Source organism: Eublepharis macularius, chromosome 6 (genome assembly GCF_028583425.1).
Source record: "Eublepharis macularius isolate TG4126 chromosome 6, MPM_Emac_v1.0, whole genome shotgun sequence".
NCBI lineage: Eukaryota > Metazoa > Chordata > Lepidosauria > Squamata > Eublepharidae > Eublepharis > Eublepharis macularius.
Genome location: NC_072795.1, coordinates 117,722,969 through 117,737,442, shown reverse-complemented (window position 1 = coordinate 117,737,442; position 14,474 = coordinate 117,722,969).

Here is a 14,474-nt window from a genome sequence, read left to right as displayed (position 1 = left end):
GAGAGAGCTGCAAGAAGCTGTGACTGACCCAAGGTCACCCAGCTGGCTTCAAGTGGAGGAATCAAACCCGGTTCTCCAGATTAGAGTCCCGCTCTCTTAACCACTACACCAAACCAGCTCTCAGTTTGTATTCCACTTGGCCTTAAGCCTCTTCCCCTTCCCTTCTAATAAATAAAATAGCCTGAAATAATTTTTTCTCTTCTGCAAGTATACATTTTTCAGAACTCATTTTTTCACTGTGTATTATATGTGTGTGTTTGAGCCATTAAAATAATCTTATTTGGAAGTGTTTACAGTGTTATCTAGGGGAGGGGAGAGTGTTTCATCCCCTTGATTTCAAAAGCCTTTGTCAAATAATAGAGCTATCGTGTTCACAAACTGATCTTTATAACAATCCAATCCTGTTGATTGTCATAATGTAAAATTGTCATTGCTCACTGTTGGTTACTGAAGCAATTGGAGATATAGATGGAACAATTTTCTTTCTGTATTTATCATCTAACAAACTGTTTACACCAGTCATTTGAGCAATAGAACGAAAGCAGAAAAATCTTTTAATTAGATTATAATACAGCATATATGCGAGAGAATAACTATATAAACAGGTACCTTGAATGAGATTATGTCATTCTGGTCTGATATCTCTACCTATTTTCCCACCAGGCCAAGGGATACCATATGTGGCACTTACGGTTGCCGGCAGGGGTCATTTCATAGAAAAAGAGCTGGAGGAACTCATTAGCATAACTCATTAGCATATGCCATGCCCCTTGACATCACTGGAAATGTGTCATTAGCATAACTGATTTGCGTATGCCACACCCTCTGACATCGCCTATCCTGGCCATTTTGGACCCAATCCTGGCCATTCAGGACTGAAATTGGCCCAAAATGGCAAAAAGGGGCTGAAAATGGCCAAAAAGGTGCCCAAAATGGTCAGGATTGGGCTGCTGCTGAACAGGAGAGTGATCCACTACCTGTCAGAGGCCTGATCTGGGACATTTCGACCCCAATCCAGGATGAAACGGGCCCAAAATGGCTGAGAGTCAGGTGGGCAGAGCCACCTGACATGTGACCTCTTTGGGGAACTGCTGGATCTACATTCCTGCGTGTTCCCCCTCAAAATGAGCCCTGGTTGCCGGATGGTTTCAGCAAAAAAACTGGACACACTTGATAAAAATGTGTTGATCAGCAGGCACATATGCACTTGCGCGTGTGAGCAAATGAGCGGTTGAAACATTTAATGGCATGGAGGTAAATAAGCCTCTGTTAATGGGACGAGGCATTTTTCTCCAGGCAGCTGACAACCGTAACCAAGATCAACCCAATCCTAGTCTGACATGCTAAGCTCGACCATCACTACACCCATTTAATACATACAAATACATACAGGGTTTTCTGGGTTTAAAATGGTTGTGCAGCAGTTAGAAATTCTACAAACACAGCTAATCATAGTTTAAGTTTTCTATATACTGCCATTTTATATCTGCTCAAAAGCAAAACTACTGTGTTCCTGATTGTATTATGGTCTCTAGGAGACAAATAATAAAAATGTAAGTGTATTTTTCAGTGTTGCTCATATTTTGCCACAGCAACTGGTTCACGTGAGTTTCTCTCAGCTTGTTCCCCATCCCTATCTTTATTTGACCTTTGGTGGGGCATAACAAAGCACCAACATCTATGCAGAAGTATTTACACAACCCATACTTAGAAAACTAGCATGCCATGGCAGGAAAAAGATGAAGCTGGAGTTCTTCTCCCTGACATCCAGTTTTCGATGTGCAGAAGGGCTTTCTTTTTCCTTTATTTACTTCATTTGTACCCCTCTTGTCCATTTTATCTTCACAGCAAACCTGTGAGGCAGATTAGACTGAGAGTGTGTGACTGGCCCAAGGTCACCCAGCAAGCTTTGATGGCAGAAGGGGGATATGAATCTGGGTCTTCCAGATCCTAGACCAGTACTCTAACCACTAAACGACACTGGCTCACTTTATTTGTTATTTCTTTTTTAATATGAGTGTTCCATTTTGGATCAGAAAGTGATAAAGTCCAGACCCAGGTTTACTGAATTCTGTGGCACCTTAAAGCCTAACAAATCTACTGTAGCTTTGTAGTTACACAGTTCTAAAACCCCTTCTGCAATGAGGACATAATTCCTTATTTTCTCTGAAGTCAAGCCAAAAGGCATGGAATCGGCTTCTATGTGGTCATTTGCACCTCTCTAAAACTTGATATTAAAATCTTTATTTTTGATACCCAGATATTAAACCCCCCATAAGAAGCGAGCACAGACTGCAAAAACCCCATGGCCCATCAGCCTGTGGTCCATTGAATTTCACGGACCCTGAACTTTTCACAGACCTGCCCCATTCATGGAATGGTTTGTCTGTCTCTGGTCCGTCAGTTCCTGGGGCCCTAGGACTGCCCACTTCGCACTCAGAGATGCCAAACTCGCAGTGAGGCTTCAGCACTCTTCTCCAGCCACCCTCCAAGTTTGGCCAAGATTGCTTTTTGGAGGTCCAAGTTACAGACTCCCAAAGCAGCCACCCCCAGGAAACTTCCAGTAGATACTAAGAATAGCAAATGCCAATTGACTTGCATTGGCTTGCAGCACTAAGAAGTTGCAATGAAGCAAAACCAAACAGAAAAGTGTGGGGGAAGAGCCCCCTCACTCACCACACAGACACCTTCTCAGCCATTGTCTAGGGAATTAATTCTTGCTCTTTGCTCGCATAGAGGAGAATGGGAACTCTCTGGTTGGCAACCAGAGCAGTCTATCAGGTTTTTAAGGGCTAGGATTGGTGTGTCCCAAGGGCTGCTTCCATTGTCTAGGGAATTAATTCTTGTTCCTTGCTTGTATAGAGAAGAATTGGAGCTCTCTGGTTGGCAGCCAGAGCTGCCTATCAAGTTCTTAAGTGCTAGGATTGGTGTGTTCCCAGGGCTGCAAAAGATCTGTGAATGTCCATTCCACTGCCTAGGGAATTGATAGATCAGCGCCAGGATGTCTGACTCATGGACCACGGACTGGCCCAAATGGACCAAAGTTCATGAAAAATGTGAGTCCCACAAACTGAGTGTTTGCGAACCACGAATTGGGCTGGACCATGTCAAATTTAGATCCGTTTTGCAGACTGTACCCACCTCTACCCCCTATACAATATCCCCACCCATGCCAAAGCAAAAAACAAAATAAAATATGAAATAAAAAAGAAACTTTTCTCTGCTGCTTTCAAACCAGCGATTCATTGATCCTGCGCTGGACTTAATTTTTTTTTTTTAAAGTGAAAAGGGGTGAGTGGGGAAGAATGGAAAGAAGGGGAGTGGGAGTGGCTGGCTAGATGAGTGGCTGGCTAGATGAGAGTAGCCAATCACAATTTGCAATGGGCTAGCAGGGGGCGGGAGAGAGGGGAAGAAGATGCAGCACCAGAAACAGAATAAAAAGTATGCACGGGGAAACAGCTTACCGCAAAGCAGTAGCACTCTGAATATTGTATTGCTTACACTAAAGCATGGTGGGCTTGTTCAGTAGAATAGGCAGATGTGATTTGGAAGTAGGATTGGAGCGCAAGATCTTCCTGGCTCATTGCATGTCATAGTTGTGGGCCTTAGAGGTATATGGGAACCGTACTAAAATAACTTTTTTGAACTTATTCTTCATAATAATGATAATGGAATGAAATAGACAGTTTTAATGAGATTTTAATCTGATAATCTAGATGAAGTGCATTGTGTATAGTTCTTGGACGGTGAGAACTAGAGGAGAGATCAGTTTCCTACAGATCCATTTTCTTCCTATTTTCTGTAAAAGAAATGTTTTAAGTGTTGAGGGGCATGTAATTGAGAAAATATCACAGTGTGTGAGTGTGTTAATTATTTTCTGCCAAATACGCTTTGTTTCACATCTTCTTATAGAAGCTCCTTCTGGCTGGGACCCTGAAGACATTTCGGTTGAGGTCAAAAGTCATGCTGTTCTGAATGAAAGGCAGCAGCACTTTCCCTGAATCAAAAATTATAAAGCGGCCACAATTAAAGTGGGATGCAAAAATACTTTTAAATAGGAATGTCAGCCATGTCAAATTCTATTAAAAAGAAGCCCAGTTTTTCATCTTCTTGAGAAAAAAACTCTTCTGATGTTTAACACTGAAACCCCCAGGTCAATATTAATGCTAAATCTCCCATTGACTTTAGCTCCGTCTGAATTTCAACTTCATGGCCTCTTAAGAAGCAAGTGGAAGTGATACTCCAAAAATCTTTCTCCAGTTCTTTGCTCAGTCCACTTGGGACTCAATTGACCATGTTCATTGACTCATAATTTAACATACAGCTGAATGTTCGCATCTCTATAGCCAATGTATTCACCATTATAAATCCTCTTCTTAACAGAAAAGAATAAAAGGAGAATAAGCTATTCAGACAGAGAGGAGATGAAATACCAGAAAGTTGAAAAATACCCTAAAGTCACCTTTTTAACATTTCCAGCTGAGGAAAAGAAAATGGCTGGCAAATTTAGAACTTCAGCTGCAGTTGTTCAAGGCTGCAAAGTTACAGAATGGGTCAAATTTTGAATTTAACAATATATTATCTCTCTGAAAACCTACAGTCAAACATGATCTCTGAATCATGCCGAGAGAGGCCATAATGTACAAAGTCTAGTATGTCTAGACTTTGTTAGATTCTTATCTTGTCAGGTGTAGATGAGTACAATTTGATTCTTTGTGATGGGATTTTTAGGTCAAAGAGACTTCCTCTTCTGTCTTGGACTCCTGAATTTTTGAAGGAAAATCTTTAAAATATATACATATTTAACAACATGATGGTGATTTTTAGATTCCATTAATTTTTGTTTAAGTGCTTTAAAAAACCATGAGTGGTTGCAGACTAGCGCTGAAGGGAGGGGAGTGCTATGAAGGTGACAAAACACACCAGACAACCATGATGGAGTTGAAAGAGGTCACAACTTTATTGTTTTAGAGATTGTGGAGCACTGGCGTTGCATAGGGCACAGTTCTGAGCATCAGCTGACCCGCCTGCTGGCCAATTACCGCCACACCTCCTTAGACCCCACTGAGGGGGGGAACCATGGGAGATAGTTAGTGGGCTACCATGTGGGTGTACACCCCTGTGTGGATCCCCTGCCACCTGGGAGTGAGGCAGACCCAAAAGCCCCAGAGCTGGGCATGCACCTGCCATGTCTCACTCTCTAGATCTCTTATGGGGATCCCCATAATAGGGAAACTGAGCTCACGGGCCCTGTTTCCCCCCAAATGGATCAGTGCTCAATGCCCAGACTGTCTACTCCTCTCCAAAGTTGTGATGAAAGGGAGGGCTGGGTGGGATGCCGGCCACGAGGCGCCAAGGGGTAGGGTGAACTTTCACTCACAAGGACTGCCAGTGGACCCGAGAGGAGATCATGCCTCCCAGATCCACAAGCCTTTCCCCACCCCTCTGCCCCCCAGGATGGCCAGCTCTAATTGGCTGGCCTCAGCTTAGACCCAAATATGGTGGCAGCTGTATGCCCCTGCTCTTCTCCCATGCATAGCCCGCAACCAAGTCCCCCCAGTCAGTTCGTCTGGGGGCAGGTGTTTCTCTCCATTTTCATATGAAAGTATGAACTTGCCTATGCCAGACAACTGATGCATGTAGCAAAGTGTATCATCTGATGGATACCCACCCCAAGGTCTCAGGCAAGGCTCTTTTCCAGCACAGCTGTCTGCAATCCTTTTAAACTGGAGATGTTGGGAGATTGAATTCAGGATTTTATGCATGCGCAGCATGTACCCACTGACTAAGCTATGGCTCCTCTCTTTTATTCTGCAGGATTATTGACCATCCACATCTATGGCCTTCAACAAAATATATACAGAAAATCTTTATCATCTGGCATTTGATTACTCCAAATGCTTAGTTAACCCACACCACCCAGAGACCAAACTCCTTCCTGTCATCCACTATATCACTGTGCCTTCAGATGCGTGCCAGCTCCTTTAGCTAGCCAGCTTGGTGCCTCCACTCATTATCGGGCTTTTGCCAGCTGGTACTGCCAGCTGTCATTATCTTTGAGTACCTCCTTACCCCTCAGGTAGTCTTCAGCTGTTGGGAGCCAGCTTTGTCAGAGGGCTCCTGGGCAACTGGCTTACTCACTTTCTTGCCAGCCATGGAGGCTGTTGGCATGTCATTCCCAAGAGGTGGGATCGGCTTCTGGTGGATCCCACTGTGTAGGTGGCAGGACAGAGCAATAAGCTTGCATATCCAGCACGTCTAATTAACCAGGAACCTCCATTCCTCATCCGTGCTTGATAACAAAAGGTTTACTGTACCTTATTCCTGGTATTTTTTTTTAAAAATGACCTTAATGTTATACATATGCTTTCCTTTAACACTTATAAAATATCACCTGATCATTTTGACATAGGCTGAATATAGACTAAATAATTGTTCTTAATATTGTTTCAAGGCCCATCGGGAATCCACATACACACATACTCACCCACACATAATGTGTGTGTGTGTGTCTGTGTATGGGCAGGTGTTCTTAGAAATGCCTAAATTGCAATTCTGGCCCAGAGAAGCAAGCAATAAAAGTGGGGAGTCTGCAGTGCTACCAGTAATATTGTGTTCCATGCTGCTGGAGCATCGGTGTCCTCAGCCATGCGGTGTTCTCTATTAACCTTTAAGGGGAAAGCAGCAGGACTTAACACATCTGTTTTCCAGGGATGCACGATGCTATTGGAAGCTAAACTATGATTGTTGAGAAATTATTTCTTTTCCCAGCCCAAATACCTGCTTAACAGCCGTTTAAAACTGTATCAAAATGCAAGTTGGCTGCAAGGCACATACCCAATATAGTCTTGCACTTCAATGATGGAAAGGAGAGCTGTTTAGAGGTGACAAATATTCCCTCTTCAGTTTTTAGTGTTTTTCTGTTGTGTCCCCTTTGGGGGGAAAGGATCTGTCAACCTCCCATAATTGCATGTTTATATTGTATTAGATCACTTGTGCATCCAGCTTAGCATTTTGTTCAGCAGCAGAAATCAGATAGAGAGTGCTGGGAGATTCAGGCATGCTGAATTGTTCTTAAGTGTCACGGGACTTTTTCACACGGCCATAAATTTAGCGCTAAACTTGCACTTCCTCCCGCAGAATTCTCACCTCATTCTGGTTTTGTCATGTTTTGCCCATTCTCCATCTGTTCCGCTTTGTGATTCCTCATTTCGGCATTTACGGCTTCCATGTGAATGGCTTGGAACAAGTATTAACAACTTCCAGCAACTTCCCAATTTACTCATCACCCCTTTTTAAATTTTCAGTTTAGTTTGAAGAGATGTTCCCGCCCAAGACTCCCACAATCCCCTGCGCGCTCCACCAGGCAGCTGAATAATTTTTCTTTTTAAAAGGGAAGCTTTATTGCTCAATTGCGATGTACTGTTAGTTAAGAACCAACCACTCCACTGCAGAATGCTCCTGTACATACAGATATGTTTCCTCATGTGAAAACTATCTTCTCATGTTGCCACTAATTCTGTTCTGTGCCGCCCTGCCTGATAATTAAAAAAAAAATATTCAGCAGTTCAGGGGCGGGCAAACTCAGCTGCCTCTCACAAGGAGCATTGGGGGTGGGCAAGCGCAAATTTGGTATTCCTAAAGTGCGATATAGCTCAAAAGTGCACAAAAATAAGAAAAGAAATTAAAATGGGAGGGAATGTGCTTTTGTGTGCCGTGACATGAGCACTTTGACCGCCCCCTCTTGCACTTCTGCCTATGAAATGTGAACTTGTGGAAGCATGATGGGTCGTTACATGTTGGGAGAATGTGTTTTGATTGCGAGATCACAGGAAATGAATCATGGCGCAAAACTGGTAGAATAAACGGCCATGTGAAAACGGTCGTGGTTATAGAAATGTTATATTCTGCGAGCTGCATATAGTTCTCTTAGTATATATCTGAGTGAGACAGCCTGCAGGCATTTCTTAGGAGCTAGGTTGTAGTGTATACTTGAATGTGCATGGGTTAGGCTAAGCTCATATTGAAATCAAAAGCAGGGAATCTTCCTAAAGCAGATCCTGAAGTTTGTGTTAATTTTGCATTCAAATTTCTCAAGTACACTAAAAGCTTTTGTTATCTCTGTTCTTCTTCAGTTTGGAATTAAGGAGACAGTGCTTCTTAGCATCCATGTTGCAGTTTTTCCCCAGAAGTCCAGTGGCAGATTGATTCCTAGTTCTTTTTGCTATGAATCTTCTGTAGCCATACAAGAGAGGATTTAATTGGCTACGGTATTAGTTAGGGCAAGTATAAAGGTAGAACCACTTTTTTTTAAAAAAATTACTGGATTATAGTTCTGGTCATTGGACTAGATTCTGCTTCAGCACCACTGTAACCCTTGGCCAATTACATGTTTAATACACTGGGTAAGCACTAGAGGTGGGCACGATCCAAAAAAAATTAACAATCAAGCTGATCTTGGATCGGCGCTGGCAACGATCCCAAATTTAACAATTCGCACCGAGCATCTCCCGTTCCTGGCCCGTGGATCGTGGAGGCCAAAGCAGGGCACGCTGGTATTCCCAGCTATGTGGGAAGGTGGGTGGTGGCGGCCGCTGGGTGCGTGCAAACACTCCCGCTCAGCTCTTCTGAGTCCTCTATTTACCAAGTATTACCCTTCTAGTCATGAAAAAGCCAAATCATTTGTACCACCTAATTAGAGTTCCACCAGCTGAGAGTTTAAAGGCGGCTGTATTTTCTTTTGCACACTTTCTCCCCCTTCTCTTTCTCAACTGCTTGCAAAAGGGATGCAGTCCGCTGGGCTGAGAAGCCAGGAGGAGAGAGAAATCTCTTTTCAGTGTTAACTCTTTCAAGCACTGAATGAACTCAGGAGGAGAGGAGCGCAAAACAGCTTCAGCTGATAGCTGCTCTCAAAGCCAGGGTTTTTTTGTTTTCTCTCTCTCTTAATCCCTTCCTCTCCCAATCACTTTGCTTATATTTTTCTCAGGAAGACACCTTTTCACTCACAACTGTTTGCTTTTCCTTCCTAGGGGAAATATCAAGTTTTTTGCCTTAAATTTCTTTTGCTAAAAAGTTAACCTCAAACTGCAGTATGAAACCTCTGTGTGCAGCATGAAACCTCCATGCTGCAGTATGAAACCTCCATGTGCAGCATGAAACCTCTGTCACAGAAAGAGGGCAAACAGAGCTCAGGCATTCCCCTGGCTCCGTTGCCAGGGGAATAGATTGCTGGCGCCTGAGTGTCTGGCTTCCCAATCCTATCACGATCGCCCCGGTCCAGCCCCGGTCCAGCCTCCTCCCGACCACTGGATTGTTCTCTGTGGACGACGATGATCCGCTGGGTCACGATCACACGATTGCCATTATCATGGGGTTTTTTCTATCGTAATGCAGATCATGCCCATCTCTAGTAAGCACTCTTGGTTTATTAATTTGGATCCCAACTCCAATCCTAGAAACCTGAAATAAAATTTGCCAAGGCTTTCTTGGCCATTGAAACCTTGGTCAATGTATGCCAAGAAAAACATTGGCTTGGGAAGATTTGGATTGGCAGTGGTGCTCGTTGTCATGTCTGACTGTACTCACTCATTCATGCCAATAATATTTGCTGTCATCTGTATACTTTATGCTGTCAGGGGTGACTCCATTTTGTATGCCTGGGTATAATCTTGTTGCTAACATTCCAATGAGTTCTCACTCGTCCCCAGGCAGCCGGGTGTTTATTGGTATTTCCTTCTAGTGTTATGTCTCCTCTCTCTCTGTAGCTGATAGCACAATAATGCAGACTGTTCTCACACGAATTAAACAACACTGTTGTTTAGAAAAGGGGAGGGGGGATAGAGCAGGGGTAGAAGAGGCTTGTAATTTTCCTATGTAACCATTCTGGTCAACGTTCTACTTGAGCTGCTTAGGTCTTTTCTTACTCCTAAGCAGACCTTTGGATTTGATTATAGAAAGAACTGATTTCTGAATAAAATGAACCAGGGATCTGTCTGCTGTAGTCTGTCATCCAGAGTCTGACACTGGTGATGGAGGCACTCCATGATACTATGAAAGTCTCAAGCCTACCTTGTATGACACTTCATAATGCATGTTCAAAATGATCAAATTTAGTCTGGGTAACTTTTCTGAAAGCTTGCTATTTTCTTAAGGGTTTCTTTTATACATCTAATTTCATCTTTCCCATTCGACAATAAGATACATTGAGAGACTAGGCAGTCTTAAAAATGCACCTTCTCACCATCCCATGTTCTCCATCCTAAAGAAGAAACAGTAAGCCAAAAGTTTCCAGAATATAACTTGAACTAACACTACCAACTCCATTCAAATATTGGACCAGGTGTTATAAGACCAACACTGCAGTGATAAGCATTTTCTATGGCATATCAGTCTTTGATTTTCGCATAGCATCAGCTTCTGTGATGCTATGTTTGTTTATTTAATGGTATACCCTGTTCTAAGTTCCTGAGTACTGGCACAAAGAGGTTTTAAAATTCATCATCTTCAAAACCCAAAGTAAGTCTGCTGGCACTTTATTTTTTTTAGTCTACATGTCTTTCTGTTCTCCAGAGGCTGTCAAAAACACAAACATGAAATTTAGAAAAGGTAAACAGGCACTTCAGAATGTTTTCCACACCATCCTCGCCATAGTATCAAATACAATAGTTTTCATTGTTGACATTTATAAATTGATATTCAGTCAATGTCAGAGATGAAAGTTAAACAATGATGACTTTTTTGGTCCAGTAAAATTTCCTTCTGCACACACTGTGATGTTGCTTCAGGAAAATTATATGGTGTGTCTGTCCAAACTAACTCCACCTGTCTACGCAGTCCTACACGAACCTCGCAATGGTAGCTGGGGTGAAGGCATTGCAGTTATTCTTTGTGAGCTCTTCAACTTCTGCAGACTTCTAATACAAGCTATAGCTGGTATTGACTATATGCTCCTGACTTTGAGAATTAAAGATAGATTAAACATTCTGCTTGTTTACAGACCATCCAGATCCCCAGTAAACACCCTTTCCAAGATGGCACAGCTGCTCACCAATGTGGTGTTGGTGACCCCTAGACAAATTGTTCTGCGGGACTTCAACATTCATGCTGAGTGTTCCACATCAGGGCTTGCCCAAGAATTTATAGCTTCCCTGGCAACCCTGGGTCTCTCTCAAATAGTGACAGGCTCTACACATGAAGGAGGCCACACCTTGGGCTTAGTATTTTGCACTGAGCCTTTGAGAGAAAGTCTTGTTTCAGTGTTGGAGATTTGGTCTCAACCATGGTTAGACTATCATCTGCTGAAGGCAAAAGTGAATATAGCCCTGCCCCCAACACCCAACAAAAAAGGGCCAGTTAAAATGATTCACCCACAAAGGCTCATGGATCCTTCTAGATCCCAATGTGCCTTGGGAGATTTTAGAATTCCAGATATGTTCTATTGAGGCTGTTGTAGGAGCTTGAAATGTGAAACTCCTTGAAGCTATAGACAACATTGCTTCTTGTTGACCCCTTTGGTGCTTGGGACGGGAGCCAGCCCTGTGGTTTACTATAGAGTTGGGTGATCTAAAGAGGGTTGGAAGATACCTTGAAAGATGCTGGCAGAAAACTCACACTGAAACTGATAGAGTGTGCTAAAGAACCCATTGGAGGACCTATAAAGCAGAAATGAAAGTGGCAAAGAAATGTTATTTCTTGGCAACTATTGTGTCAGCTAGTTCACAACCATCCCAATTGTTCAAGGTATCTCAACATCCTCCAACCCCTAAATCTCAACCTTTACAGTCTCAAGAACAGAAAATTAGCTGTGAGGCCTTTGCTAAGTTTTTTACTGATAAAATAGCATGAATACACTGTGCTGTGGATGCTAGCTGTAATACAGATGAGATGGAAGAAATGCTTAATACAACATCTGGCTCAAGTATAGACCACTTTCAACCAGTTACAGTGAAAGATCTTAACAGAATCCTGACATCTGTGAAAGGCACTACTTGTGCACTGGATCCTTGCCTATCTTGGCTGTTAAAATCAAGTTAGAACCACATAAATGAACCACTGAGGTCTATTGTAAATCAATCGCTAACTCAGGGAGCCTTTCCCCAACCACTCAAACAGGCGGCTATCCATCCACTAATTAAAAAACCATAAGACAAAAATGACATGGCTACTTATTGCCCAGTCTCTAATCTGCCCTTTCTGGACAAAGTGATTGAGATAGCAATAGCTGTCCAACTCCAGGTGGGTTCTATCTAAAATTGATGTAACGCTTATAGTTATGGATATAATAATAATAATAATAATAATAATAATAATTCTGTATATAACCTTTTTAGGGGAATTATCTTACATCTTCCTTTCAGATAAATAGGTAGCATTTATTTGTTCATATATGTATATATCTTCTTTTTATATAACAACAACAACAACAACAACAACATTTGATTTATATACTGCCCTTCAGGATGACTTAACACCCACTCAGAGCAGTTTACAAAGTATGTCATTATTATTCCCACAACAAAACACCCTGTGAGGTAGGTGGGGCTGAGAGAGCTAGAAGCTGTGACTGACCCAAGGTCACCCAGCTGGCTTCAAGTGGAGGAGTGAGAAATCAAACCCGGTTCTCCAGATTAGAGTCCTGCGCTCTTAACCACTACACCAAACTGGTAATTCCACCATGCATCTAAACACAAATCATAAGGTTATGAGGCTGGCATGGTAATGTATGGGACACCATGTTTAGTTTTTAAAAAGAGTTAAAAACAGTACTGCTATGAGCAAAGCCATCTTAAAAGAATGCTTGGTATGGCCCAGTATCTATGGAGTCCACTTTAAAATGCATTAATTAAAGATTGTCAGTGTGCTCATTGAGAGTTTGTGTATTAACCTGAAGCTCAGCGGCTGAGTGGTAGCAATGACCTTTAATATATTTTCTCCTTCTCAGGAGATAACCAAGGGTTTTATTGAAGAAAAAGGAACTCTCATTAAATAACTTTATGATCCACGTTGGGCTTCTGACCTTGTGTTTTCAGCAGATGTTTCTACAAATCTTAACTTCTGAAATCTCAAACAGCAGAATAAAGTTTAATTGGAACTTTATTTTAAAAGATTTGAAACCTAATTTCACCTTCCATGGAACAGCTTTGAATAATTATGATCATTACCAGAGTATGCACCAACCCCCCTGCCCCAAAGTGGGTTATGTAACTTTTTCTATATCTACCAGAATATTAATGGGCTGCCTGGGACTTCCAAATTGGAAAGTTTAACTTCGGCTCAGGAAAGTACCTCACACCTTGGTTAATTTCCCTTGAAATCCCTTTGATGGGCCATAAGTATATGCCTTAAACACATATTTAAGTGCTTTTTATATTCAAAGTGTATGAGTGAATCGTGCTATTATTGCTTAGAAGTATCACCCTTAAACTGCTAATGGGGAAATGGAAGGAAAATTTATTCCTTGTCCATGATTGAACACTTTAAGATAAAAATATCACTTGACTATTAGAGTGATAGGATAAAAACGCAAACACGATTTGGGTAAGCATGCTGAGACAGTGTCAGGTATGGACGTATGATAAAGATGTTAAATACGTTGTAGTTTTCAAACACAATGTGGAAAACTCTTGATTGTGGGCTAGATTCAAAGGTCATTTTACTCTGACCTCTGATCCATGTCTGTCGGTGGAATGGAACTTTCCTGCCCCCTCATGCTGCAGCCCATCAAACTCCCTGCAGTGTTGCTCCTGGGAGACAGTGGGAAAAAGGCATCAACAAACGTGCTCCTACCCTTCCACTGGAAGAATATCCACCACTGGATCCAACCCTGTGCTTGCATTTATAGTCTGCAGACTAGCATGAGCAAGGTAGATTTTTTGGTTCACTTTGAACTGAGAAAAACCAAGGATTGGAAATACATTAGAGTCTGTTGATACATGGCTCTTGAAATATTTCTGCTGATGGATAGCACCAACAAAGCACTAAGTGGACCGACCTATCAACCTATGCTCTGTCAAGGGCTTGTTTATCTTTTTACTATATCAGTCTCTAATTATTGATACATCTTTAAAATACATGTACATAGCAGATGTGAATAGGGTCTTCCTCTAGCATAAGATACGTGTCACTACTAGAGATGGGCATGAACCGAAATACAAACCAAAATTAAGTACGAACCAGGCCGGTTCGTGGTTCGTGAACCACAGTTCATCAGATCCCATTTCTGACGAACCACCATGAACTTTTAGGCTGGTTCATTTGGTTCATTTTTTGGTTCGTCACTGCATACAGCCTCGTGCCAATCAATCAGTTTCCTAGGCAACAGGGGATGGACTTCCTGCAGATCTTCTGCGGGCCCGGAAGTGACCTTCTGCTGACCTGGAAGTGATTTTCCGACCAAACGAACCAGTTCGCGAACCAGGGGCAGGTTCGTGAAAGCTCGTGGATCGTGGTTTGTGAAATTTGACGAACCATGAACT